Genomic DNA, 27,907 nt, shown 5'->3' on the forward strand with positions numbered 1-27,907 from the left:
AAGATATGTTCTTGCGTTCTATGGATTCCTCAGATCCACTAATAGCGTCTCATAGCTTGAGTTCACGACTACAAAAACGAAAAAAATTGCCTCTTCCATCTGCAGTAATTGCATTACTCGCATTACCAGAGGTTCCGCAAAGTGAAGAGTAACGGCCACTCCTCAAAAGAGATAAAAAAAAAGTAAATCATAAAAAAAATATAAAAATATAAAAAAATTAAAAAAAAAAAATCTTAAAAAAGCAAAAAAAAATATTTTCAGTTGAAATCAATTTTATTTTCCTAAAATATCTTTAATTTTCAAATTAAGAAAAATATAAAATAAAAAAATCTTAAAAAAAAATCGTTTTAATAAAAAAAAACCAAAAAACCGTAAAAAAAAATTTAAAAAATAAAGAAAAAATAAAAAAAAATAAAAAAAAATTAAAAAAAATAAAAAAAAAATAAAAGTGGAGTCTTCTAAACCTGTAACCTCCTCGTGGTAGGCTCTGGAAACTGCAAATGTTCACCAAACTTTGCAGGCTAATAACAGGCTTATGAAAGTGCTGGAATTTTCAACTTAGGCGCTTGGTATAAAGATTTTTCAAATTCTGAGTCCAGATTCGAAATCAGCGACCTCGAAAACCCCTTTATGCAAATATTTGTATAAAAAATTGATTTTTTTTAATTTCGGCCGCCATATTGGATCCGCCATATTGAATTTTTAAATTCTGAGTCCAGATTCGAAATCAGCGACCTCGAAAACCCCTGTATGCAAATATTTGTATAAAAAAATTGATTTTTTAAAATTTCGGTCGCCATATTGGATCCGCCATATTGAATTTTTAAATCCTGAGTCCAGATTCGAAATCAGCGACCTCGAAAACCCATGTATGCAAATATTTGTATAAAAATATGGATTTTTTAAATTTTCGGTCGCCATATTGGATCCGCCATATTGAATTTCTAAAATCTGATTTCAGATTCGACATCAGCGACCCCAAAAACATTTATATACCAAGTTTCACGAAAAAATGTTTTGATTTCGATTTATGGCCGCTTTTCCTTGATGCCAGCCCATAGTGCTACGCGCGCAACTGCTGCGTCTCGGCACATGTTTGAGGCGGCTCGGCTTTATGCTCTATAACTTAAAAAGTTTTGCTCGGATTGACTTAAAATTTTAACACGGTATTTTTGAAATGTTTTACTACAATAACATGCAAAAAAAAAAATCGATTTTTATCCCTTACCCCCCCCCCCCCTTAATTGGAGCTACATCCGCTCGAAAAACACTACATTGCTCCGGTAACCTAGATTTGAGCTTGATGTACAGCTTCTCGCAGAATACTACCACACCAATCCTGCTGTTCAGCTTCACGTGATCCATAAACATGTTTGTCATACCTTTTCTCCAAAAAGTGAACCGCCCCCACCTCCCTTGAAAAAATGCGAATGAAAAAAGTACCGCTCGGACCCAGCTACCTTCGCTGATCAAACATTATGGGGATGAACTCTAAGTTTTTAAGAGTACTAGAGTATTCGTAGCTTAGGTCTAGTTTGTGATCCGAACATCTCAATTGGAGGCAGTTTTTCCTACGTTATCCTCGGGTAATACATCCACCATAGCGTTAAGCGCTAGAGTAGAAATGGTCCGAAGCCCTCTATTGATTCCAATGAGGGTAAATACTTCTTCTACCCTCTCCAGTTTTTTAACTGATGTCGTTCCTTCGAGTGAGTTACACTAGACAAGGACTCCATACAACAAGATTGGCTTTATAATTGTGTTATATAGCAAAATGTAACTTTAGGCGAGAGGGCCCCATTTTTTGCCGATAGCGCACCTGTATCTGGCCAAAGCGACTGTTGATTTTCTAATTATTTATTCAATGGTGGGCTATCACGTTAGTCCTCCATCAAGGATGAGCCCCACTTATTTCACTCTATCTGAGAGCACCAATGTTGAGATGAGTAGAGCCATATGTATGTATTTTACATGTATTTCCTCGGCATGGGAATAACTTTACGTCGTTTCTTAGCCGAAGTTACAAATTACTTAAACAATTAAATAATAAATATTATTAGGTGAAGTAAGTGCCATTGGGAGCTAAAACTTTACTTCATCTTTCAGGCAGCATACGGATTCCTCTGACGAAAAATTTAAGTTCTTTTGACTTGATCAATTCATTGAATCAGTTTGCGATGCTCTCGTAAGAAGTGAACCGCTCTCCATTAAGGGCTGACTGCATTGATCGGAACAGACACAGAAGGTGCAATGTCTGGGGAATACGGCGAGTGGGGCAAGATTTCAGAGCTCGATTCAAACACATTAGCTGCAGTCGGTAGCGATCGCCAGTGATGGTTTTAGATGGTTTAAGGAGTTCATAATAGATGCCACCCTTCTGAAACCCCTCCAGATGCACAACATAAGCTTTTGAGGTATGAATACTGGTTCCTGGTTCACCTGGCAGACTCCAACATTTTCCACGCATAGGGTTATTATAATAGATGGGTTTTTCATCGCCAGTTACGATGCGAAGCAGAAAACCTTTTTTTTCTGCAGTTCAACAAGCATCTTACGCGTCACCAAACGTCTCTCGATATCCCCTTCTCCTTCATTTGATGTGACACCCAGTTACCTGCTTTCTGGACCATTCCCATCGCGTGAAAACGTTTACTGACGGCTTATCTGTAAACATCCAACTCTTTGGACATATCATCAATGCTTCAAGTTTGGAACAATTTTTTTTTTTCACTTTTTCAGACAGTTTTGTAAGGCTTTAAATATGATGATATACCATTACTGTTCAATACCATCACTGAGGTAAAATACATAATGGCATGGAGACGATGCAGTACTCATGGCGAATTCAGAAGATGATCTTGAACGTTTACTATATTCTTTAGGAAAAGCTTCGTAAAACAAGTTAATGAGCATCAAGGGTAAAGTTCGCATATTATATAGGGTGGGCCATGTAAAATTTGCTTTTTGAATCGGCTATCAAAAAAACCTAATCAATATTTTTTCAAACTTTTTTTTTTATTTTGAAGATTGAACATTCGCATTTATGAATAAAAACTAATATCGTTCAAATTACTACCATGACTGGCTTTACAGTAGGCCATTCGATCAACCCAATTTTTAAGCACATTTTCGATTGTTTGGGCTCCAATTTCATGAATGGCAACTTCGATTTCGTGTTTTAAAGCATCAATCGTCTCTGGATGGTTCGCATAGCATTTGTCCTTAACACCTCCCCACAAAAAATAGTTCAACGGTCTTAAATCACAGCTCCGAGGCGGCCAATTGATATCGGAATTCAAAAACGGCAGCCAAAAGTTCGAGTGTAACTTTGGCAGTGTGACAAGTTGCACCGTCCTGTTGTCCTGTTGAAACCAAATGTCGTCCATGTCATCCTCTTCAATTTTTGGAAACAACTCGTTGAGCATGTCACGGTAACGCTCGCCATTTACATTAACTGCGGAAGAAGAAGAAGACTCGCCTCTTTGGAAATAGGTTTTCAATATTTCCCAATTTCGTTCAAGCGTATAGCGTCCCATTTCGTAATATGTCAAACCTTTAAGTAAATTATGAACACATTTGACATGTCATTTGTGTTACCATTCCCAAAACAATAGGTGGTTCAAAAAGCAAACGCTATATGGCCCACCCTGTATAAGACAAGCGTGAGACCAATTATGACATTGAAACTTGAGCGGATACAACTGCAACAGAGCGAAATATCCACCGTCGAAATGCTAACGCTGCGAGCAATAGCTTACACCAAACGAGGAGATATGAGAGATGTGCGAAATCACCGGCGTTGGAAATGGAGCCGCAGGAGGAGAAAAGAATGGCGCCAACATGTAAAGAGATAAGGTGACGATCGGTTGACAAAGATTGTGATGAATGGTCAACTTAAAACACCACGACTTCCAGGAAGACCACCAAAGCGTTGGCAGGAATGCTGGACGTCTGGATCCCAATCTAAATGATACAATAACTATCTTTTTATTTAAAAAAACAATAACATATTGTAATTTTTCCTCGAAAGAAGGACCTAGTCCTACAATAGAGATGAAGAAGAAGCAGAAACATTAGATCAATTATTGGAATTTCTAAAGAGGTATATTATAAAATGGTATAGACTCATAATTTCTTACCGCAAATAAGAAAAATCATTTAATTTGCTGAATAGTGCGATTTCAAAACACTTTGTACCAGTAATAATAATCCTGCAACTCAAAACAATGCAAAAGCCATTTAATTACAAACTTGAGCATTTGCTTTATTTGAAGCCAATCGAAAATACGTTGCCCAGAAAAGTGGTTAGTTAGTGGCAGAAGCAGCTAAGGATGGTTAAAATGGAATATTTCAAAATTATAAAGGCCCTTAAGTTTTCATAGAAAGTAAGACTGTTGTTGTGGTAAGTGTATGGCAACATTTGCGTGTCATGTAATGACAAAAACAAATTGACATGCAAACACGTGTAATTATTTATAATTGACGTAGAAAATGTAGTAATTGTTTGTGTTTTATTTGCTTTGGCTTTAGGTCATAAGCATCTCGTTACGTCTTTATTAAAGCCAATTTATTAGTTTACAAATGCCTTCTGGATATTAAACACAACGATTTGAAGCTTTGTGATGATCAATTCAACTGTCCTTTATTCTCGCTTAAAATATTAAATCGATTGTTGTCATTGTTTTTCCAATTCCCACTCCAATGAGTAAACTGAAAACGAGCCTGTAGAAATAATAGGAATTACAAAAATAGCAGCAAAACTACATAGCTGACCAGTCAGGGCAACAATGACTGCCAACACTTCTGCACACAGCTCCTATGGGTGTATGTGTGCGTGTGTGTGTCCTTCCGGTGTTGATGTAGTTTCCGTTTGTCATAAATATGGAAATGCAATAAACGAAACAATACAAAAGCATCAGTCGAAACGGAAAAACAATGCATGGCCGAATTGAAAAACTACACAAATTGGGCGATTTTCATAGCACCAATACACCCTTACACGATAACTAGACACAACAATACGTAACAAATAACGGTTATTGGGATCGAATGCAGATTTTCTGCTAAATGACTCAAGAACAATGGCAGTTACAAATGAATAAAATATTTTTCTCTTTTATTGTATTTAACAGTTACTTTGGCGTATTTGGTTTGTGGCCTGAGTGTAGGTCAAATTAAACTATCAAAAGCGCTTACTGACATGGATACTGCAAGTGAGCGGATAGGCATGGCATGGGGGGTGGCATGCCCATGAATGTGCTAAAAAATCCAGCTTCCGACTTTAGCCGTTAATCGTTGATTAATAATCAGTGGATCGTTGGAAAGTATTGAAAGTGAGGCCCAGTCACTAGAAGAGGAATTAATATTTGTACGCCATTTTAATATCTCAGCTTTTATTTGAATACACAAATAATTTTATTTCGATATAAAAACTAATTACTCCCCCACAAGCCATTTGAAATTGAGTTTATTTATTTACTAGCTGACCCGGCTAACTTTGTTCCACCCTAAAGGCAATAAAATAGCAGATTTTTAATTTTATTAAGTTAATTTTTTTATTAATCAAGTATTTCAATGAAGCTTTAATAGATTGCACTCTTCAGTTAAGTACCTTGTGATACATGAAATTTCTTGTTTTATTATCAGGTGCAAGAACAAACAACGCAGATGGTTTTCCGACCCGTGAACATGCCACATATAATTGACCATGTGAGAAACATTCATTTTCTAGATTCAGACCACAAACTTTCAAGGATTGGCCTTGTGATTTGTTAATGGTCATAGCGAATGCAAGACGGATCGGAAATTGAAGTCTTTTAAACTCAAACGGAAGATTGGTTTGGATCATTGGGATCCTCAGAATGAGAACTTCTTCATCTTCGAATTTTCCTTTGAGTATCGTCGCGTAAATCAAATTGTTCATCAATTTATGTACCACCAAACGCGTACCATTACAAAGTTTTGGTGGGCTTATGTTTCGAAGCATGATTACTACGGAGCCAACTTTTAGGCGTAAATTGTGCGGTGGTGAGCCAGGCACATCCAAGGAGTTTAAAAATTCTTAGGTCATCTACATCTTTATTCTTAGGTGCTAAAATTGCTCGCTCACTCAACCATTCATTGTTTTTGTAGTTATTAATGATATTTGTGAATACTTTATTTATAAGTTCGTCTTTCGATGAGACAAATTTACAGTAATTCTGAGGAAATGAAATCAATCCGCTCGATTCGTCGACAGGTACTCGACCCTTACTGATAGTCAGTGATTGCTCAGAGAAATCTTCAGTAGATATATCATTAAGTAATGCAACTCTCATGTTTGTTGTCAGCTGAAGTTTCTTCAAATAGCGCCATAGATTGGATGATTTGAGGCAAGCGTTTATTCCGTCAGCAGCCGTTGATCTTGGAATTACTGGCAGTGTTTGGCGGAAGTCGCCATACAGTAAAATCATTGCGCCTCCAAAACATCTCGAGTCAGTGCGTATATCTTTCAATGTTCGGTTAAGTGCTTCTAATGCATGTTTATGCGCCATTGTGCATTCGTCCCAGATGATGATTTTCGATGCTGATAAAACTTTGGGCATTGCTGATTTTTTTGAAATATGACATATTGGTTCTTCAATTTTTTGAAGATTTAATGGCAATTTTAATGCTGAATGAGCCGTACGGCATCCTTATAACAATGTGGCTGCTATTCCAGAAGAAGCAACTAGAAGCGCAATCTCGCACAAACAGTGGCTAAAATTACTGACATGAGGAATGTCTTACCAGTTCCACCAGGGGCATCAAGGAAATATAAACCACCATTTCCATCATTAATTACCTGCATTAATGTATCATACATTTCTTTTTGTTAGCGATTCGACAGTGATACATTCGTTTGAACTACTAAATCTAATTCCTGGTGATCATATTCACGTTCCCGTTCCAACTCTCGATTAAATGCGTCATTCATTACACGATTTGGCGCTGGCATTCCTAACCTGACTAAAAAACTACCGCACATAAGGTGAAACATGTCTTCGATCTAGAGTAAAGCCTGATTATGTATCTCCTCATTCATCTCAAGATCCGGATTTCTGGAACTGACACGAATTTGATGTAAAATATCTTCTGACATATTATCCTTGTATTTATGCCATAGCATGGGTCCGATGGAAAGTATGTCGAAATGATGATAGCAAATAATGTGCGTATCTGACTTGGAGATGCAGAGATAATGGCTTCAACGATTGTCGTATCTCAATGGGTATCGTTTTCTAGTAAATTGAGTTCTTCACATGCAGCACGATATGTTGGGAATATTTTACCATTAACAGTCCGTAGTGACTCAATTGACGTTGGCTCATGCACATTTACCAGCAACAACCGCAAATAGAAGCATTCATCATTCTTTGGATGAACTGTATACATACGACCAAGAGCATCAGTAGAACGCACATCCGGATAACCAGTTACCGTATCACTTTGCTTCCGTCGTTGAAAATTCTTCGATGAAGCATTCCAAGTGTAATAATATAATATTATCAAATTGTCTACTTAACCATAGACAAAATTACCTTTAGCTGCCATTTGCGTTTTGTTATTCCATATCAGATGCCTTTTTGTTATACCACATTTTATAGTGACTTCACGGAAACGCGTTCGAATGGAATAAAAAGTAACCTATGTCCGTCTCCTGGTTCTAAGCTACCTCTTCATCAATCAGCCAAATCGGTTCAGCCGTTCTCGAGTTATAAATAGTGTAACTAACATGACTTTCTTTTATAGACATATATAGATTTATTCATTATTTCTTTAAATTATATAATCCTGTTGGAACTGCTCTGGAATTCAAAGGTAAAGCTAAAGAGCAGTTTCTGGCATTCTGTGCGACAAAAGCCAAATGGCAAAATTTACAAAGCACCATCAGACCAACAATGGCAAACGCTTCCGAGTGCTGGGCTATAGCCCGCAAATTAGAAAAGAAACTTCACTTGGTAGAAATGCGAATGATGAGGTGAGCTAGCGGCGTAACACTCTTGGGCAAAATATGGCACAAATGTATGCTTGGTCGTAGCAAAGTTGCTCCAATCAGCGCAACATTTCAAGAAACTCGCCTTCGCTGGTACGGGAGCAAGTGTTGCATATGGAGGAGTTAAGAAGAGAGCCATGCAGACCACCAAAAACATGGAACAATACTATAAAAACGATCCAGAAGTGTGAGTGAAAAAACGACTCAGACCTGGAAATATTGCACAAGGAGAGCCGACACAAAAAAGGTTAAGGCTAGGCAAAAGAAAGATGGTGACAGAATTCTACTGAAATTTATGTTTCCAATTTTGAATCGGTGGGTTCTAGTTGCTCATGGTGATCGTATAAACATTGATGATGAACCATATGTAAGGAAAGTAAAATAAAATAAATAAAAATAAAATAAAATAAAATAAACACTGGCAAACTCTATGTACCTGAAGCGACATAATGACATCGCGAAAATAATTGATCTAAAACTGACGCAGGTGTACAACTTCAATCCAAGCAAAGTACCGTACTTCAGATACACCCCCGAACCTGTTCAAGAAGACTCCAACTACCTTCTATATTACGACCGAACAATTTTAACAAATGCCACAAGAGACCACAATGGGCCAGATATTTTCCTTATTGATAAATCTCAAGCGACTGGTTATATAGTTGATATTGCTGTTCCTCTAAACAGAAACATGCAAAAAACATATGCAGAAAAAATATCCAAATACTCTGACTTAGGCATTGATGTCAAACGCCAGTGCAAGCTTAGGAAGGTGCACATACTACCAATTATCATCTCAGCCCACGGACTAGTGCATAAAAACTTAGCAGACAACGTCAAAACTCTTCAACTCCCAGAATATTTAATTTTCGACATGCAGAAAGCAGCTTTACTGAATTCTTGTCATATAGTCCGAAACTTTTTACAGTAAACGTTTTTCTTGTTAGTAAATTTGTTAACTATTTTGTATAATATTTACATATATATTTAATTGTAATATTTTGTACCTGTTATAAATTATTGGCTTGCAGCTAAGCTGTCGCCAATTAATGTAAAACACTCCTTTTTTGGGATGCAATAAAAAAAAAAAAAAAAAAATAAAATAAAATAAAATAAAAAAAAAATTAAATAAAATAAAATGCCCACAAGGGCATCTCTCATTAGAGAGTTGACGGGCATAAAAACCCAGCGACCCCTAGTCACGATCCCGCACGGATATCCCTTACCGAGGAATGCTGGAAGTAACGACTCCACGGCTCCGAAGTTTCAGCGAAGAAGAAAATAGACCGCTAAAATGCCTAACATGCCGGCTGTGTGAATGCATGTCTGAAGGACACAGTTAACCCAGAACGAAATCTGTAAACCACCTGCAGAAGGTTTAAAATGCAATTACCCGTTTCGAAAAACGGAGAGCCGCATTATAGAGGAATCTAATGATTGCAGCCGAGCGAGGATATTCGCTCAAGTGTCGGCAGAAGCCACGGCTGCCGGCGAGGGCTCTGCTCATCGACATCAGATAGCGGAGTCGCCAGTGGCACAACAACAACAACACGAAAACCCCAACACTGCGACAAGTGTTTCTCAAGTTAATCTTGGGACCAGAAGAGCAGGCCGTGTTAGAGGGCGTATTCAATGGACAACGGAAATGAATGAATATGCCCTGCGCTGCTACAACATTTCCACAAATTATGAAGAACCGGAGCACATGACGACCTATCCTGAGAGAATGCTAGACCTGTTTCTAAGAAGATACAGACATCTGAATGGGCTTACCGAAAATTGCCTTGCTACAAGAAAAAAACCAATCTTCCAACACGAATATGTAAGAAAAGAAAAGCAAGAAGAAATTAAAAGGGCAATACACAACGGGCTAGGAGGAGTGGAAAGAAACGAAGAAGAAATAATACCAGATGTAACTGCGGCACACAACCCACAGCCTGAAAATTTAGCGGAATTTACCAACTTATTAACTTAATTTATGAAAGTACTGAAAGCGATAGTCCAGAAACTAATGAAGAACGGGAGGTAAAAGACACTTTCAATAATTATCTGGCAAATTATGAAGGTATGGATCCTTTACAAAGACCAAGGATACCCCGATTAGGCGAATCGGAAAATCGGAAAAGTTAAACGAAGTGGTAAAAACACTTAACTCGAAAATTCTGCCAGCATATGTCGCCAATAGCACCAACTTGGAATATGTTAACACTCTTATTTATGTTTCTGCCCTCACTACTGTACGATTACTGGGGAAGCACCCAAAGGTACAAACATTTAAAAATACATCAACGCAAAAAACACCAGTAGTTCCCAAGTGGCAAAGAAGACTCAAAACACGAATTGCCGGTCTAAGAGAATCTTTAAGGAGGCTTACTTCATTTAAAAATGGTGATAGATCTAAAAGGTTGTGTTCGCATATATCTAAAATCATCACGCGCTTAAACCTCAGACCGTAGAAATTGACCAACTGTCGGAGATAATTGATGGGAAAGTGCAACAACTCGCCGCTTACTCAAAACGATTAAGAAGATACCTCAAAAGTAATCAGAGACCGAGGGAAAACCAGCCTTTTCACAAAAACCGAAAGAGCTTTTACAGAAGTCTGCAACAAAAAAGTAATGCAGAGTCTCAGATATCGTATAAACAACAATAATATATAGGACAGTTTTGGTAGAATAAATAAAAAATAAATAAAATTATTTTAAAATTTAAATTAAATTAAATAAATGAAATGAATTTATCGTTAAGAAAAGCCAAGGCCATGAACCACCCTGCTTTAAAAACCCAACAGCAGAAATGTATGTGGATCAGTTAATACTTGAGCCATTCCACTTTTAACCTACTCGTTTGGTATTATTAAATGATCACAGACTGGCATTTTCCAGCTGGTAACTTTAATGCGAGCAAGTTTTACGAAATATTGCGCGCACCACCAACAAAGTGCTGTAAAACAAATGAGCCACACACGTAAACTTCTACGGAAAGGTTTAATAAATATATCCAAGTTGCATCATGATCCGAATCTGAAACTATCAAAACCATTGAGCCGCTTGTCGAAAACTGGGAGGGAAAACCATGGTACGCACTGCATGAGATAAAAGCAGATTACATAGACCAAAGCGCTGGCTTAGAAAAGGAAAACAGCTTAAGGAAACAGAGGTTGCAATAGCTACAGAAGTTCGGCAAGGTTGCATTCTGCCCCCAATCCTTTTTCTGCTGGTAATTGCAGACGTTCCTAACGCTTCTTTTCCTAACGAAAATCATCAAAGTGGTATTCAGTGGCAGATCAACAACACAGACCAGGCATTAAACTTGAATTGCCCCCATCAGATTCTTTAAAAGTGGGTGCGCAAGTATTTGAAAGTGTGGATAATTTATTACTATTATTACTTGGGATGTCATATAATCGCCGCAGATGGAGGAAGTGAGTCTGACGTTGACAGCAGAATTAACAAAGCCAAAGCGGCGTTCGGCACTTTTGCACCACTCTGGCAAAATAATAACATAACTACGCACATCAAACTGCAAACTTTCAACGCATGCGTCAAGCCCGTCCTGCTATATGGCTGTACAACGTGGAAGGTCACCGCAACGATCACAAGGCGTCTCTAAATGTTCATCAATAGCTGCTTGCGCCGCATAATGCGAATTTTCTGGCCTCGAGCTATATCCAACACCGCCCTTCAATCCCATCTGCAGAAGTTGTCAAGCGAAACGGGCGAAGGAAAGTCTTTTCAACTACTTATGTGAATGTCCGGGGCTAGCCAGGGTACGACTTCGCTCCTTCGGTAAGCCTTTCTTAGAGCAAATTAAAGAGATCTCAGACATCGAAATAAGGAATTTGCTGTTCTACTTGGGCCTCACTAAATGGATCTGACTTGGAAGAAAAAAAAAAAAACACCATCGCATGAGACGGTGGTAGTAAAACGATTATTTCAGTGGAAATATTCAACCACTTCAACAACAACATATCCAACACCGATTTATGAACGAAGGCTAATCAATCCGATGTGGCGACTGAAATCCGCAGAAGAAAATGGCAATAACATCGCCACACAGACAGGACGAAGTGCTGGTAGACCACGAACCACCTGGCGCCGTTCAACGGAAGCGAAAATGGGACCTAAAATGAACTGAGAACTCTTGCACAAAACCGTTTTCGCTGGCGAAGAGGAGTTGTTGACGTCCTATAGAGGACCTTATACAGGGTGGGCCATATAGCGTTTGCTTTCTGAACCACCTATTTTTTTGAGAATGGTAACACCAATGACATGTCAAATGTTTTCATAATTTACTCAAAGGTTTGACATTTACGAAATGGGACGCTATACGCTTGAACAAAATTGGGAAATATTGAAAACCTATTTCCAAAGAGGCGAGTCTTCTTCTTCTTCCGCAGTTAATGTAAATGGCGAGCGTTACCGTGACATGCTCAACGAGTTGTTTCCAAACATTGAAGAGGATGACATGGACGACATTTGGTTTTAACAGGACAACAGGACGGTGCAACTTGTCACACTGCCAAAGTTACACTCGAACTTTTGGCTGCCGTTTTTGAATTCCGGTATCAATTGGCCGCCTCGGAGCTGTGATTTAAGACCGTTGAACTATTTTTTGTGGGGAGGTGTTAAGGACAAATGCTATGCGAACCATCCAGAGACGATTGATGCTTTAATACACGAAATCGAAGTTGCCATTCTTGAAATTCGAGCCCAAACAATCGAAAATGTGCTAAAAAATTGGGTTGATGGAATGGCCTACTGTAAAGCCAGTCGTGGCAGTCATTTGAACGATATTATTTTTCATTCATAAATGACAATGTTCAATCTTCAAAATAAAAAAAAAGTTTGAAAAAATATTGGTTAGTTTTTTTTATATATATTCCGATTCAAAAAGCAAATTTTACATGGCTCACTCTATATATACTAGAAGTTTCCGCAGAGAAAACGATCGAGCGATTGTGATTGCAGCATGCTGCGTTATGGCGGTTCATGAATACACATCTCTTCACAACAACTGTGGCCAAAAACATACATATGTACATCTGAAACTTGCAAGCGATATGGGTTTGTAGATAGAAAGCAACTTTATTTTAAGTATCAGTCAGCGGAGATGGTTGAAAATAAGGGTGTAAAACGTTATAGAAATAGGAGCACCTAATCTGACAAAACACACATGGCGAACCGTCCGGATGTCGTTAGTTATGATAAGAGAGAAAAAATAATTGACATTATAGATGTGGGCATACCGCTTAACCGAAATATACAGTCAACCTTTTGTACCAAAGTGGCTAAATATTCTGCGCTTTCGATAGAGGTGCAACAGATGTACAGAGCCGAACGCGTTAGCGTAACGCCTTGCATAGTAAAGGGTGATTTTTAAGAGCTATAGGAAAGTTTTTCAGAAAAACACACGTCAAATTCAGACAAATGCATGAAATTTTTATTTCAATCAATAGTACAGTCCATATAATTTAATATTTGAAGATTATTTCAAGCAAATGTTGACCGCGACTGCGCTTCAAATGGTCCATCCCCTTAATCCAATTTTGGCATACACTTTCCAATGTTTCGGCCGGTATCTCACATATAAATGCTTTAATGTTGTCTTCCAATGCGTTAATTGAAGCATGAATTGAATAGACATGAGCTTTAACATAGCCCCACAAAAAAGGCGTTACATCGCACGATCTGGGTGGCCAATGGACAGGTCCCGAACGTGAAATAAAATGTTCACCGAACTCGCCTCTCAACGAGTCCATTATTACGCGTGCTGTGTGGCATGTGGCATCGTCTTGCTGAAACCAATGTCGAGCAAGTCAAGCTCTTGCATTTTGGGCAAAAAAAAGTTGGATATCATTTCAGCGGCAGCGCTCACCATTCACAGTTACGTTACGATTCGCAGCATCTTTAAAGAAGTACGGTCCAATGATACCTCCAGCCCATAAACCGCACCAAACTGTGACCTTTTCTGTATTAATGGGTGCAAAAAAATGTCTGCTCCACACCAAAGTATAATTCCTTGGTAAATTTACCCTGGATTAATGTAAATTCCAGCTTCTTAACTTCTTAGATGTCACAGATGTATAACATAAACTAAAATGAAATGCAATAAATGAATATAAAATAAAATGAGACAAAATGCAATGAAAACGTCATACCTTCTACTCAAATATGAAAGAGACGTTATCAATAAAACGGTCCGCGGATGAGATATGGCAAAAATAATTTTTTTATTTTTTGGTAGGACTGTTATAAGCTTACATGGCAAATTTCAACGTGATATGTCACATAGTTTGTTTTCTGTGCTACTGTAAACAAGTCAAGCTGGAGTGTGTTCTTCGAATTCTCTTTTATGACTTCAATTGTCTCAAAATGTTTTCCACGGAGCGGCAACTTGAGCTTGGGAAACAGGAAAAAGTCACATGGAGCCATATCAGGCGAATACGGTGCTTGCGGAACGATATTAACATTATTTTTGTTCAAATAATCGCGAACAAGACGTGATGTGTGAGCTGGTGCATTATCGTGATGCAAGAACCATGACTTGTTGTCCCACAATTCCTTCCTTTTAAGACGAATGTTCTCGCGCAAACGCTTTAAAACGTCTAAATAATATTCAGCGTTTGCTATTTGTGCGATTTTCAAGCACAATTTCCTTTACTTTTCTGATGTTTCCGTCGTTTACTGATGTTGCTGGACGACGTTCATGAGGCAAGTTTTCAACCGATGTACGGTCCTCTTTGAACGATTTGTACCACTGGAAAATACGTGCACGCGATAGAGCAGAGTCCCCGTAGGATGTTTGCAACATTTCTAAGGCGTCTGAAGCCGAAATTTTGTTAGAATAACAAAATTTCAAACAAATTCTTTGAATTTCCATCGTTAAATTCGAAGAACACACTCGAGCTTGACTTGTTTACAGTAGCACAGAAAACAAACTATGTGACATATCACGCTGAAATTTGCCATGTAAGCTTATAACAGTCCTACCAAAAAATAAAAAAATTATTTTTGCCATATCTCATCCGCGGACCGTTTTATTGATAACGTCTCTTTCATATTTGAGTAGAAGGTATATGTATTTGTTTGCAATTACAAAATGCCTGCCTGAGAAAGTAATACTATGTCTTTTTTTACCAACGAGAAAACTTGAAATAATCCACTTGCGGTTATTCCTGCAAGCGCCAACTCATACGTCGCTCATAAATAAATTAGCCTCAACTCGACAGCCACATGGCAATCAGCGCCAACGCAGAAGTTCGCAAAGCTTGTATTGGTATTAATAAATTTAAATTTCTCCTGCCACAATCGATACCATACCATATTGTGGTTTTGCAGCATGCAGTTGACCCCGCATGCTTTTACTACCCAACAATTGGCTGAGCCGCAGTCGTTTGCACAAATCCCAGTAGTGCCGTTTCGAGTCAAAGCGATCGTCCATCAGCTCGAGCATTTGGTTGTTATGGACACAAATCGCGCGCTTGGTCCCCCATTCGGCGGCTAACGAAGCAATTTTTACAGCTGCCAGCCACTGTGACTGCAGATGGCGAATCTGAGGTGACCCGTCACAGCTTGAGCCCATCCCCTCCCATATTGTTGCGCTACTCTATGTATGCAAAGCGCGAGTTTTCAAGGTAATAGTGCGCGCTTTCGATAGACTGAATATGAAAGCAATAACAAAAAAGTACAGGAGTACAAATCATAAAAAAAGATTGACTCGTATACGACACTGAACAGTGATTGCAAAGATTGCTTGAGGATATCGAGTTGAGCTGCAACGTGAGCAACAAAGCGCACAATGGGGGTCGGTGGAAAAGCGAGCTGGACAGAGTGCGCAATAACCGGACAATTCAGTGCAATAATAATAAACATAGTCATAATAGGAATAATAATAACGTTCTTCTATGAATGGCAAAGGAAATCAAATGCCAGTGTCAGCAGAAATATCCAATAGTTTGATGTCAACAGTGTTGTGTGCTGTGCGCAAATAAATACTTGCTCGGAATATAATAAATAGTTTTCTCGATGGAATAAGCAGAAAAAGGAGATGAATGAGAATGAGTTGATATTAAATGAAGTTCTAAGAAAAGTGGAGCAAGTCACGTGAGATGAAGCAGTTGCTTATTTCGATTTAATCGAATTTCATACACATTTTGAAAAATTATTTCCGCTCAGTTTCTCTATTGAATATCAAAAAATATATTTTAAAGGAGTTCAATATTTTCCGAATATCGATGTCAGTGTAATTAAAACAGGATACAAATTATGCTTGACAAAAAAAATTGTGTATGATCTTAACTTGGTCACAAGTGACGCAAAAATACGTTACTTTAAGATTAATGATGTATATTTGTGACTGGAGTACCGTAAGACATGAACTGTGGCTTCCATTCAGAGCCACTCAATCTATCTCAGTCAATTCGACATACTGACTATGCCAGCGTGTTCCAGGCAGAACTTTTAGCGATCAGAGAAGCACGTTTTAGCGATTTAAACTCTACAAGGAAGTTGGTGCAAGAGTAGCTATCGTTTCAGACAGTCAAGCAGCTATCAAGGCCTGAGACTCCAACTCCATTTCATCCAAACTAGTCTTACAGCGTAGAGAGGAAGTAGAATTGCTTCGTCATTGGATTGAAATTACTCTGATATGGGTTCCCGGTCATAGGAACATACGGGGTAATGAGATAGCGGATGAGGCAGCAAGAAAAGGTTCGACACTAGACATAGCAGAGGCATTGGCAGTCGTCATCCCACTCAATAAAAGCACCCATTGCTTCACACTATCATGCTTTAGCCGAAAGAAGGTGGAAGCAATTAAATGCATGTATTACAACAAAAAACACATGGCCGTCGTACAAAATCCAAAGGACGAATTACGAGCATCCTTACTCTCGACCAAACATTTCACACATCACTGTAATCCTTACAAGTAATTGGAAGGTAGGGGATCATGCAGCCAGAATTAACCTCCCTTCAATCCTATCTGCAGAAGCTGTCAAGCGAATGGGGTGAAGGAAAGACTTTTCCACTACTTATGTGAATGGGCACGACTTCGCTCTTTCAGTAAGCCTTTGGATCTCTACACTTGGATCCCACAAAATGGAACTGACTTAGAAAGTAAAAAAAAAAAAAAACAAAATACATCATCACACGAGAACAGTGGTAGCAAACCGATGCTGGTTAGGATTATTTCAGTGGAAATACTCAACCACTGAAACAACAACAATATAAGCAAGCGTAAAATAAAAAGGCAACCCTCGCATTTTACTATCAGTTCATTATGTACCACCTTCTATATACTTGGTCTAACGCAACAAGTCAATTATCAGCCAAGTTATCATCATCATGCCATTTAACGAAGTAGTCTGTTCTTTCATCAGTTGTATACCAAATACTTGCCTGGTTCATTCATTATCATCTTGGCATTACAGTCCGGGGTGGACAATTGCCTCCTCTACATACTTCTCGACAGCCCGCTTTCGCTCTATGTTGTGAGATTCTCATCTTTCGTACATCGTCTTCTACGTCTTGCAACTATCGTCTCCTTGACCAGCCTCTCCTTCTTGCTCTTTCAGAATTTGCTTCAAATACTTTTTTGGTTGTTCTATCGCTGCTCATTCTTAAAACGTGTCCATTCCATCGTATTCTTTGGGACTTTATAACCCGTGTTGAGAGAATTTAATTAAAAACAAATTATAAAGAGCTTTAAACACTTTATTTAAGAAATATTACAAACGTTGTCAAAAATAGCTGCAGCAGCACGTCCGTTCACGAAAAGTTAAAGAAGAGATCGAAACATGAGGGTGCGCAAAATATGTGAAGAAGCGAAATGTCAAAGTAACGGGGTTGCCTAGAACTCTCTCTGAAGGTGAGAGTGGCATGAACAACAACGGTGGCAATGGTGGAACCTCTAGGTGCTGCTGGTATATTGCTAGTCGGATAGTGACAAGGGAATCGATAAGGTTTTCCTTATCTTCCTTTGAAAACTTTAAGTCCCCTGGACCTGACGGAATATATCCAGCAATGCTTAAAAAAGGAGGAGACAGGCTGATTGAGGCCCTGAAAAGGATCTTTACAGCCTGTCTTGCTTTTGGTTATATACCATCCCAATGGCGACGCGTAAGAGTAGTATTTATTCCGAAACCAGGAAAAGATGACTATTCCCTAGCAAAAAGTTTTAGACCAATCAGTTTGACATCGTTCATGTTGAAAAGTCTGGAACGAGTGGTGGAGAAACATATTCGAGTGGGGGTATTGCCGAGAAGTCCACTTAGTAGAAATCAACACGCTTACCAGAGGGGAAAATCATGTGAATCAGCCTTACACGATCTTGTTAGCAAGATTGAAGCTGGGCTGGAAGCTGACGAATACACAATGGGCGTGTTCGTGGACATTGAGGGGGCTTTTGATAATGCCACTTTCGGCTCGATATGTTCTTCTGCCGAACGACACGGAGTTAATCAAGCCATTATAAAATGGATATACTCCATGCTCTCTGAGAGGCTGTTAACCGCTGGTGGGAGCGATGACAGCACAGTCAGGGCCAAGCAAGGATGTCCCCAAGGGGGTGTTCTTTCTCCGCTGCTGTGGTGCTTCGTCGTAGACTCCCTATTAGTGGAGATGCAGGAACTCGGCTTTCATGTCCAAGCATATGCGGACGACGTCTGTGCGCTAACATCGGATAAATCCTTAAGGAGGCTTTGCACGAAAGTGCAGAGGATTCTTGACAAAATCGATGATTGGTGCATGAGACAAGGTCTTTCCGTTAATCCGAACAAAACAACCATAGTCTTGTTTACGAGAAAACGGAAATTGGATGGACTCAGTCTTCCAACACTGAAAGGTGTGACACTTGGTCTTTCCAACGAAGTTAAATATCTAGGAGTAATTTTAGATAAGAAGCTGACTTGGGAGACACACGTTTCACTGAAGGTGAATCGTGCATTGAAGATTTTTCAGCAATGCCGTAGAGCCTTTGGCAAAACTTGGGGTCTGAAACCTGCTGTGGTCCTATGGATATACACGGCACTTATCAGACCAATCATCACTTACGCTTCTGTGGTCTGGTGGCGACGGAGCATGGTTAAGTCCACAATCCGGGAACTATACAGGCTGCAAAGAAGTGTATGTTTATGCATCACGGGTGCCATGAGTACAACCTCTGGAGATGCCCTAAATGCTATGCTCGATTTGCTCCCCCTGGATCTTAAGATACAACAGGAAGCAATAAAAGCAATGTGCAGACTCCATAAATATGGTCTCTGGCACGAAGATGGAACTTCGGGACACAGAGAAATCTTTAAGTTGCTGTCGGAGCAGTGTCCACTGTTTTTGGCACCTAAAGATGACCTGATACCCACAGTTTCATTCGGAAGGAAATTTGATGTCAGATTTCCATTGCGTGAGCAATGGAGCAATCCAGGAGGCATGCAGGGAGGTTTGACGGATATTTTCTTTACCGATGGGTCCAAGACTGAAATAGGGTCTGGAGCCGGATGGTACTTAAACGATAGTAATAAGTATCACTACGCTATGGGGGGAATGGCAACTGTTTTCCAAACAGAAGTTTTTGCCATCCTAAAAGTAGCCGAATGGATAATCGAGAGGAGATGGAGCGGGAAACAGATTGGAGTCTTCAGTGACAGTCAGGCTGCATTAAAGGCCCTGGAGAACGCGAAGCAAACCTCAAAGATTGTTCAAGAATGTAAGAAGAAGCTTAATTCTGTCGCAAGACAAAACAGGCTTGTACTTATATGGGTTCCGGGACACTCCGGTGTTCAAGGAAACGAAATTGCCGACGAATTGGCCAACCGTGGATCAGCGGTGCCCCCACAAGGGTCAGAGCCAATAATCGGAATCAGTCCCGCAGGAATCAAGAACTGGATCAACGATTATGTAGGCAATCTACATAAAGAGCGATGGTCCGGTCTAGAACGCTGCAGAACTGCAAAGTGTTTTGTGACAAGTCCGAACAGAAAACTGTCAAACTTTCTACTAAAACTTAGAAGGAAAGACATTCGGTTGATGGTCGGCATCATTACAGGACACAACCCATGGGGTCAGCATATGACCACCATTGGAATCATCGAGGACCCGGTATGCCTGTCATGCTTGGAGGAGGCGGATAGCACTGAGCACTTTCTCTGTGAGTGTCCTGCCTTTGCTAGAGCGCGACTACGGGTATTGGGTTCCGATGTCATGGGAATGGGTAATATTCGTTCTCTAAAACTGGAGGATATTTACAGATTCGCCAAAGAATCTGGAAAATTCTCACAGGACTAACTATCTCTATCTCTGTTTCTATTCTTTCCTATCTCTTTCTCTGATACTTTTCTCCCTCCCTCCTTGACTATCTACCCCCTTTCCAGAGCTTTAAATACAATGGGCTTTTTAGCCTGAGTGTTTTAGGAGCCACCAAATCTCCTGGTGCTCCTTGGCTCGACCTTTTCAAATTCAAATTCAACGGGGTTGCCATATTAGCATTTTATTAGCATGACCAACCATGTATTCAGTCGTAACAACCCGCTATACATTTCCTCCCGCGCTTAAAACATTTAGCTCGTGGTTATACCGTATACCGTATGTACCGTCTTCTAATCGTATAGGGCCGAATATTCTTCTAAGAACTTTTCTTTCCAATCGCATCAGTAGACTCATGTCATTAACTTTAGGGGCCCATGTTTCACAGCCGTAGGTCAGAACCGGTCTTCTTACAGTTTTGCACATCTTGAGTTTTTGTTTGTTTGATATCAATGAGGACTTCATAAGTTTGATATGGCCAAAGTATGCTCTGTTAGCTGCCTGAATACGGTCTTGTATAGATAAGGACGTATCTTTATTTGTGCTGAGTACTACGCCTAAGTATTTAAACACTTGCATGAACTCAACTAGTTCATTACAGACCCAAGAAGGTCTAATCCATTCAGTTGTGAGAATCACTTGGAATAAGTTTAAAAATAAATTGGTAAATGAAAGCATGTATTTTAGTATGAAATAAAATATTGCACACATTTTTTTTAATTTATTCTGCCACTTTCATATAATTAATTTTTAAGAATTACACACTTCAGGTAACTTTAGAGGACGCGGTGGTACAGAAATTTCAAAAAATCGATTTTTTTACAATAGTTTTTTATGATATTTTGAAAGCATAGTATCTTAAAAATATACTGTGAAAATTTCATGCACAAATTCCCAATATTATAGCTTCTACAGCCCATTAACTAGGTAGAGAGTGGTCCACATGCTCCTGTACTTCAAACTTTAAACTCGAAGCACGATTTTTTTCGGCCTGGTGTTATCAAAGGTTAGGTTAGGTTAGCCTGGTGGGTAATAAGCCACGCATAGACCTTTTGGTCCCTATCGATACCAGATGGAGACCGACTTCTATGAATACCGAAATTAGACATCATGTATGTAGGATATCAGCGCTTTTGGCGAATTCAAGCAGAACTGGGAGATTGCTTTTGAGACGTCCGCCAGACAATGGAACAATGGGGCTCCCATGCATTTTAAACGCGTTTTTAATAATGCCGGACAAACGAACAGAAGGTGTTCTAAAGTTTCCTCAACATCCTCTCTGCATTTCCCCACAGCAAAAGCTTCCACTTGGAAAATACTGTTGTGGTTTGGCAGCTTGATAGGCTGCCTTATCCCTAGTTTTGAGCAGTGAATACCCGCTCCCACTCCATCTGAAGTTTTAGAGCTGTCTGTATAGATGTGAAAAGTTCTATGACCAGGCTTCATGCCTTTGTGCAATCCCTTCTCTTCAATTGTAGTGCGAAACCTTCTCTCCCAATTAAAGTACGGAGTTATGTAGTCTGTGCATCCTGACCTCCACTTTCCCATTGAGCTGTGTCCGAAGGTTCTGCAGGTGAATACCCCAGCAGCCACTAGCCTCCTCGCGAATTTCGCTGCCAGGTTTTCCGCCATAAGGTCAATAGGTGGCATGCTGAGTATCATTTCCAGCGCCGCCGTTGGAGTGGTTTTCATCGCTCCTGCAATTTACTGCCTAGTATTACACCGAGTTACCTTGCATGATCTGTGAAAAGTAAGTAGTTCGTTGTTGCCTAGCTTCGGGAGGTTCCACGTCGGGACCTTGTACTTCCTGGTAAAAAGTACCATGTTCATTTTCCCGGTGTTTATTCCTAGCACTGCGCGAGATGTCCATTGGTGTACCGTTTTAAGTGTGTTATTCATCACATTACTGATGGTGTCCAGGTACTTTCCCGTGACTACTATAGCTATGTCATCGGCATATGCCACTAGTTTTGGTGTCCCTGCGTCAAATTTCTTGAGCAATTCGTTTGCTAAAAGTAACCATAATAGCGACGATAGTACCCCTCCTTACGGGGTGTCTCTGCATGCATATTTGGTGACGCACGTATCGTTCCATTCCGCTCTTATCTTCCTACTAGCTTATAGCTGCCTTATCCATAGATGAATCGCAGGCTGCACCTTAAGTGACTCTATGCTATTTAAAATAGCATCTTTCGCCACATTGTTAAAGACCCTGATATATCTAGAAATATTCCTAGAGCGTACTCCTTATATTCTAACGCCTTTTCTATGTCTAGTACAAGTGAGTGAAGTGCATTTTCAGTAGATCTGCCTTTAGTGTAAGCGTGCTGTGCCTTGGATAATACGTCCGGCGCAATTCTGTCTCTAATGTACTCGTATGTGTCTAGAATCTACTTCAGGAGAAATGCGGTCAGACTAATGGGCCTGTATTCCTTCGAGTAGAGTGGGTTGCTTTTTCCAGCTTTTGGTATAAACACAACTCTCGCTTCTCTCCACAATACAGGAACATAGCCGAACCTCAAGCAGCCCCTGAATATTGGTTTTAACCATAGTACCACAAGATGGCTTACCTTCTGGAGTAGGTATAGCAGGAAAGATTCCATCCAGTCCTGGCGATTTATATGAGTCGAAACTTTGTATAGTCCATTCTATTTTGTTGGTCGTAATTACGTTCGTCGGGCTGTCGTGCACAACATCTCTTCTAGGTTCGAGATCTGTAGTGTCGGCACACCCTGGAAAATGTGTGCTGACTAGGTCTTCTAGAGAGTCCTCACAGCTGTCAGCCCACTCCCCGTTAATTTTTCGTATTGTTCTTGGCATAGACGGATTCTTGGATAACAGTTTCCTAAGTCTAGCCTTTCGTTAGTGTCTTCCATACTGCTACAGAAGTCTTTTCAAGATTCTCTTTTGACTTTACGTATCTCTTTCTTGTATATTTTTAGTTGATCTTTATACTCCTTCCAACATCACTCATTGTCAGCAACTTTGGCTAACTTATAGTGGTGTTGTCAAAAAAGAAATAAAAAAAACTGTGCAACCAAATCGTCTGAAATTTTAATGTGTTGTTCACAACATCAGTGGCTATCGTCCCTACTAGAATTATATTATTATTTCAATTAATTCGTATTTTTGTGATTAAAAACCTGAAAAAAACCCGATGTTTCAGATAAATAGAAGAGCTAAAATGGGCAACACCGTCCCGGTCCAATTTTTCGTGAGGGACAACTTTAGCGCCATTTTTAAAATTATTAAAATTAAAAAAAAAAAATGCATATTTGTTACATACAAAGAAATTAAATAAAAAGCCTATAAAATTTAAATATCGTTTTTCATTTTTTTATTTTAAAAAAATTCCTGAAAATACCCTACGTTTTCGAGCTCAGACTACCGGGACCCCATAAATTTAAATTATGTTGTTCAAAAAAAATTTTTTTTATATATGAAGAGTATGCCGTTCATTAATTTTATTGCACCGGCAATCTGTGATATGCTGTTATGTTGGATCTTTGAAACCATTATATTTCCCTTCCTTGACGAATATTGCTAGCAAAAGGGCATACGGCTTGTTAAAACTCGCGAAGACGTGCATTCAGAATTACGTAAAATCATAATTTGACTTCAAATACCTAGCACTGCTAACACAATGGACCCTCGAGGGGTAAGTGAGATCTTTCTACAGAGCAGCCAGCACTACCAAAGCTAACCTTAGGATTCATTACAGAATTGATTGGCCTCATCAACATGTCATCTAATTGTATGTATACATTCCTTATTGGTCATTTTGCAACTGGGCCAGTACTGGTCCCTTTCTTGTTGTGTTACTTATACCCCCACATACCAGTTTATTAACAAGAATGCATGCTGGGTAGTTTTGCTTTTCTCTGAACGGTACATAAGCAAGCATGTAAGATTCTGGAAAAGCCGAAAATAGGGAATAACAACGAGATCTACCGTAAATACAGTAATACAAAGACAAAAGCAGTGCACCAAACATTGGCGGCTCCATTTATAACACAAAATTAACAATTGTCTGTATGCAGAAATGTATTTGATTTACAAACACACATCCTGCAAGGTGCGCAATAAGTGTGACAATGACTTTGGCTCGGAAATAATAACCAGAAAAAATAGCTGCATCTACAAACCGAGTGGCATCAACAAAAAGCAAACTTTTTTGCGAAACCAGTAGTTTTTTGCACATTGTATGAATTAAATTGCATGAATTAACGTTTAGCCTAAAGCGTTCGGCTGTTGTTGTGTTGTTGCTACTTTACGATCTCCGCTTGCCTATGCATACATACGCTCCTGAAGCCATTGTGTCGCTGCTAGCTTTGCTTATTAAGCAGATACGACCAACTGCAACATCAACAAATTAAAGCGCTCCCCTTAATACCGCCACACCCTGCGAGTGAATATCGGACTACAGGTATCCTGTTGCGTTAACGACCGACCGATGTGTTCTCGCTCAAGCGCCACTGCTTTCAACTAATTGTTGTTTCCGTTTCGTTTACATGTTCACAAATTGTTGCTGCTGCTGCTGCGGCTGGTGCCAGTATGATGGTCCTTGTATATTTAATGGCTATGGCGCAGTGTTCTTGTTGCAACATGGTTTTTTATCGCATGCAAGTACAAACGACCAAACAAGCAAAAGTCTGCTCGAGCCAAAGGCGCTGCAATCACATAACAATGGGACAAAAAGTACAGCAAAACGAGCATAGCAAGCGCTGCCACATACATAGTTTTTGCTGTTCGGCTGTTCTACTATTCACTGAGCGTACAAGCGCAGTGTTGGAGCCCCAATTGTGCTTTTATTGTTGCCGCTGCCGTTCCTGCTGCTGCTGGTGCTGGTGGTGTAGCTGATGTTTTCTTTGGTTGCCGCAATTTGTAATGAAATTTTCAAAATTTTCTCATAAACTTTTGCTGTTCGCCATTATGTCTTTGCATTTATGTGTACCGTTAGTTTAAGTAGTACTCTGCTTGCTTATTGTTTCCATTTTTATTATAGTTGATGGCAAAAGCAATCACATCAGTAAACAACAATTGTTGTTTGCTGCGCAACAAGCAAAGCGTCGAGTACAAAAAGTCTCATACACTGGAGCCATGAGGCGTTTCTTGCAAATAGTGCGCTTACCTTGGAAGATGGTTTGGACGCAATATTTTACTATTTACTCCCTCTAATTTCAAATCTACTCATTTGCATTCTCTTAGCCGAGGTGTCTTTTAGGCTGGCGCTCGAAATACTTACGCAGTATGAATGGATAGAAATTCTTTGCTTCTGCTGACTTCGAACCGTAAAGTTAGGCCATTCAGTGCTGCCTCCCCAGTGCAGTTTTTGCATAATTTAATTATAACAACGAGACAATTGTTATGCAATTTCTTGTAAAACAAAACAGCCGAGCTAACCACAGCAGGAGGAAAGTTGCAGCATAGAATAGCTCTGGATTGGTACATAAGCATACACATAGAAGTGGAAGAAGTAAATAAACAAAAGTATTTAAGGGGGTATATCCATGCAGTGAAAAGCTGAACTACTCTGTAGACTTTCTGGTCCATGAACTGAAATACGATGTAAAAGTCATATTAGTTGTATCGGGACTAGTTAGAAGTGTACTGGTTGCACAATGTCCAAATACAAGTGGATATAAAACATACAGGTCTGTCAGCTCGCCAATACGGTTTCAGAAAGCATCGCAGTGCAGTAGATGCAATAATAGAAGTATGCGAAATAGCAAAAACTGCTATCTCTTTTAGAATATGGCTAAGAGGAACTAAAAAATATTGACTCTGGACGTTAAAAACGCGTTCAATACTGCCAAATGGGAACAAATACTGATGGCACTTCGGAGTATGAATGTGCCGAATTGTCTGATAAAGTTAATTGCTTCATACTTTGATAACAGAACCATATGGTATAATACAGACGTAAGCCCCCAAAAGCTATAAGGTAACTGGAGTAGTTTCTCAAGGCTCTGTACTAGGCACGGCTCTGTGGAATATCATGTATGATGGAGTGATACGCGTTGAACAGCACGAACAACCCAGCATTGTTGGATACGCAGATGACCTAGCTGTGGTAGTCGCAGGGAAAACGCTAAAAGATGTCTCACGAAGGGTAGAGAACACCATCAATAAAATTAAGCAATGGTTATAATCGTCTGGGCTAAGACTAGCACACCATAGGACCATAAGACCGAACTGGTTCTCATAAGTTCTAGACGAAAAGTTGAAAACCTTCAAATAAAGGTTGGTGGTCATAATATAACATCAACAGATACCATAAAATATTTAGGGATAATGATCGACAGAATGCTCAATTTGAAAAATCATCTGGAATACGCAAGCTCCAAAGCTGCAAAATCCTGCGTGGCTTTATCGCGACTGATGCCCAATGTGGGTGGACGAAGGCAACAAATGAGAGCATTGTTAGCAAGTGTCTGTACTCCGAGCTACTTGAGACAAGCTAAACGGGTGTACAGATTATGCAATGTCAGAATCATTAACGGCTGTAGGACCATATCTGACGAATCAGCAGGCAGAATTACCCCCGATATAAAGGTAAAATGCATGAAACAAAATTACCAGCATGCAAAAAACGCGTGGGTATCTGGTAACAAAGCCTCAATGTGGGACACCCTACAGAGGATCGATGATACTGCTCTGCAAAACTGGCAGACCAAATGAAACGATAGTGAGAAAGGAAGAACCACTTTCACTATGATCCCCGACATACAGAAATAGATCCGGAGAACACATGGGAACGTTAACTTCATGCTTACACAGTTTTTAATTAGGCATGGCTGTTTCGGGCAGTATTTGTACAAATACAAGCACACAGACTTCCCATTTTGTCTATACTGCCAAGAAACATATAAAACTCCTGAGCATGCCCTGTTAGAATGATCTAGATTTGATGGGGAACGAAGCATGTGGCGCTCAAATATTGGCGAGAGCATGACAGCTGCTAGCCCTTCGAAGGAATATCTTAACTGGTGATACCGAGGGCAAAAAAGCAGAACAGCGAGGCGATGGGGTGGGTTGAAACACATATTTTTCTATATATGTTGTTTGAGTCAATCATTTGTGCCGTGAATCCTATAAAACCAACTTATTCATCATCATCATTTCATCATCTATTCCTGGAATTCGAACGAGCGTAGAACTACAACCCACATATTACTACTATTTTTTTGACGGAGAAAGCTTAAATCAAAATATCGGAAATACCCACCTCGGCTGAGTTCATTGCTGGCACTGCAAAAGTATAACATATGGGTAGACTTGCGATTATGTCCGAAGACACAACAGGTACCTGTGTTCAGACTCCTCTTCTGCAGGCTTATGAAGGCTATATGCGATATGTCGTTAGTCCCCGTTACTCACACTGGTGGTTATTAAAATAAATAAAACTTCTGAAAAGTTGCAATAGTGTTATATAAAGTGCTATTTGTAGTGTACCTGGGGTACTCTTCCCATCTAACCTACCTATCTTTATAAACCCACTACCCTTCTTGTTTTCGCCGATATTGCGATATTGTAGGGAGCGTTTCACTCAAAATCATGTGATTTCCGTCGTTTCGTCATAAACCGCCCA

This window comes from Anastrepha obliqua, unplaced genomic scaffold, assembly GCF_027943255.1.
Source record: "Anastrepha obliqua isolate idAnaObli1 unplaced genomic scaffold, idAnaObli1_1.0 ptg000005lb, whole genome shotgun sequence".
In the NCBI taxonomy this organism is placed as follows: Eukaryota; Metazoa; Arthropoda; class Insecta; order Diptera; family Tephritidae; genus Anastrepha; species Anastrepha obliqua.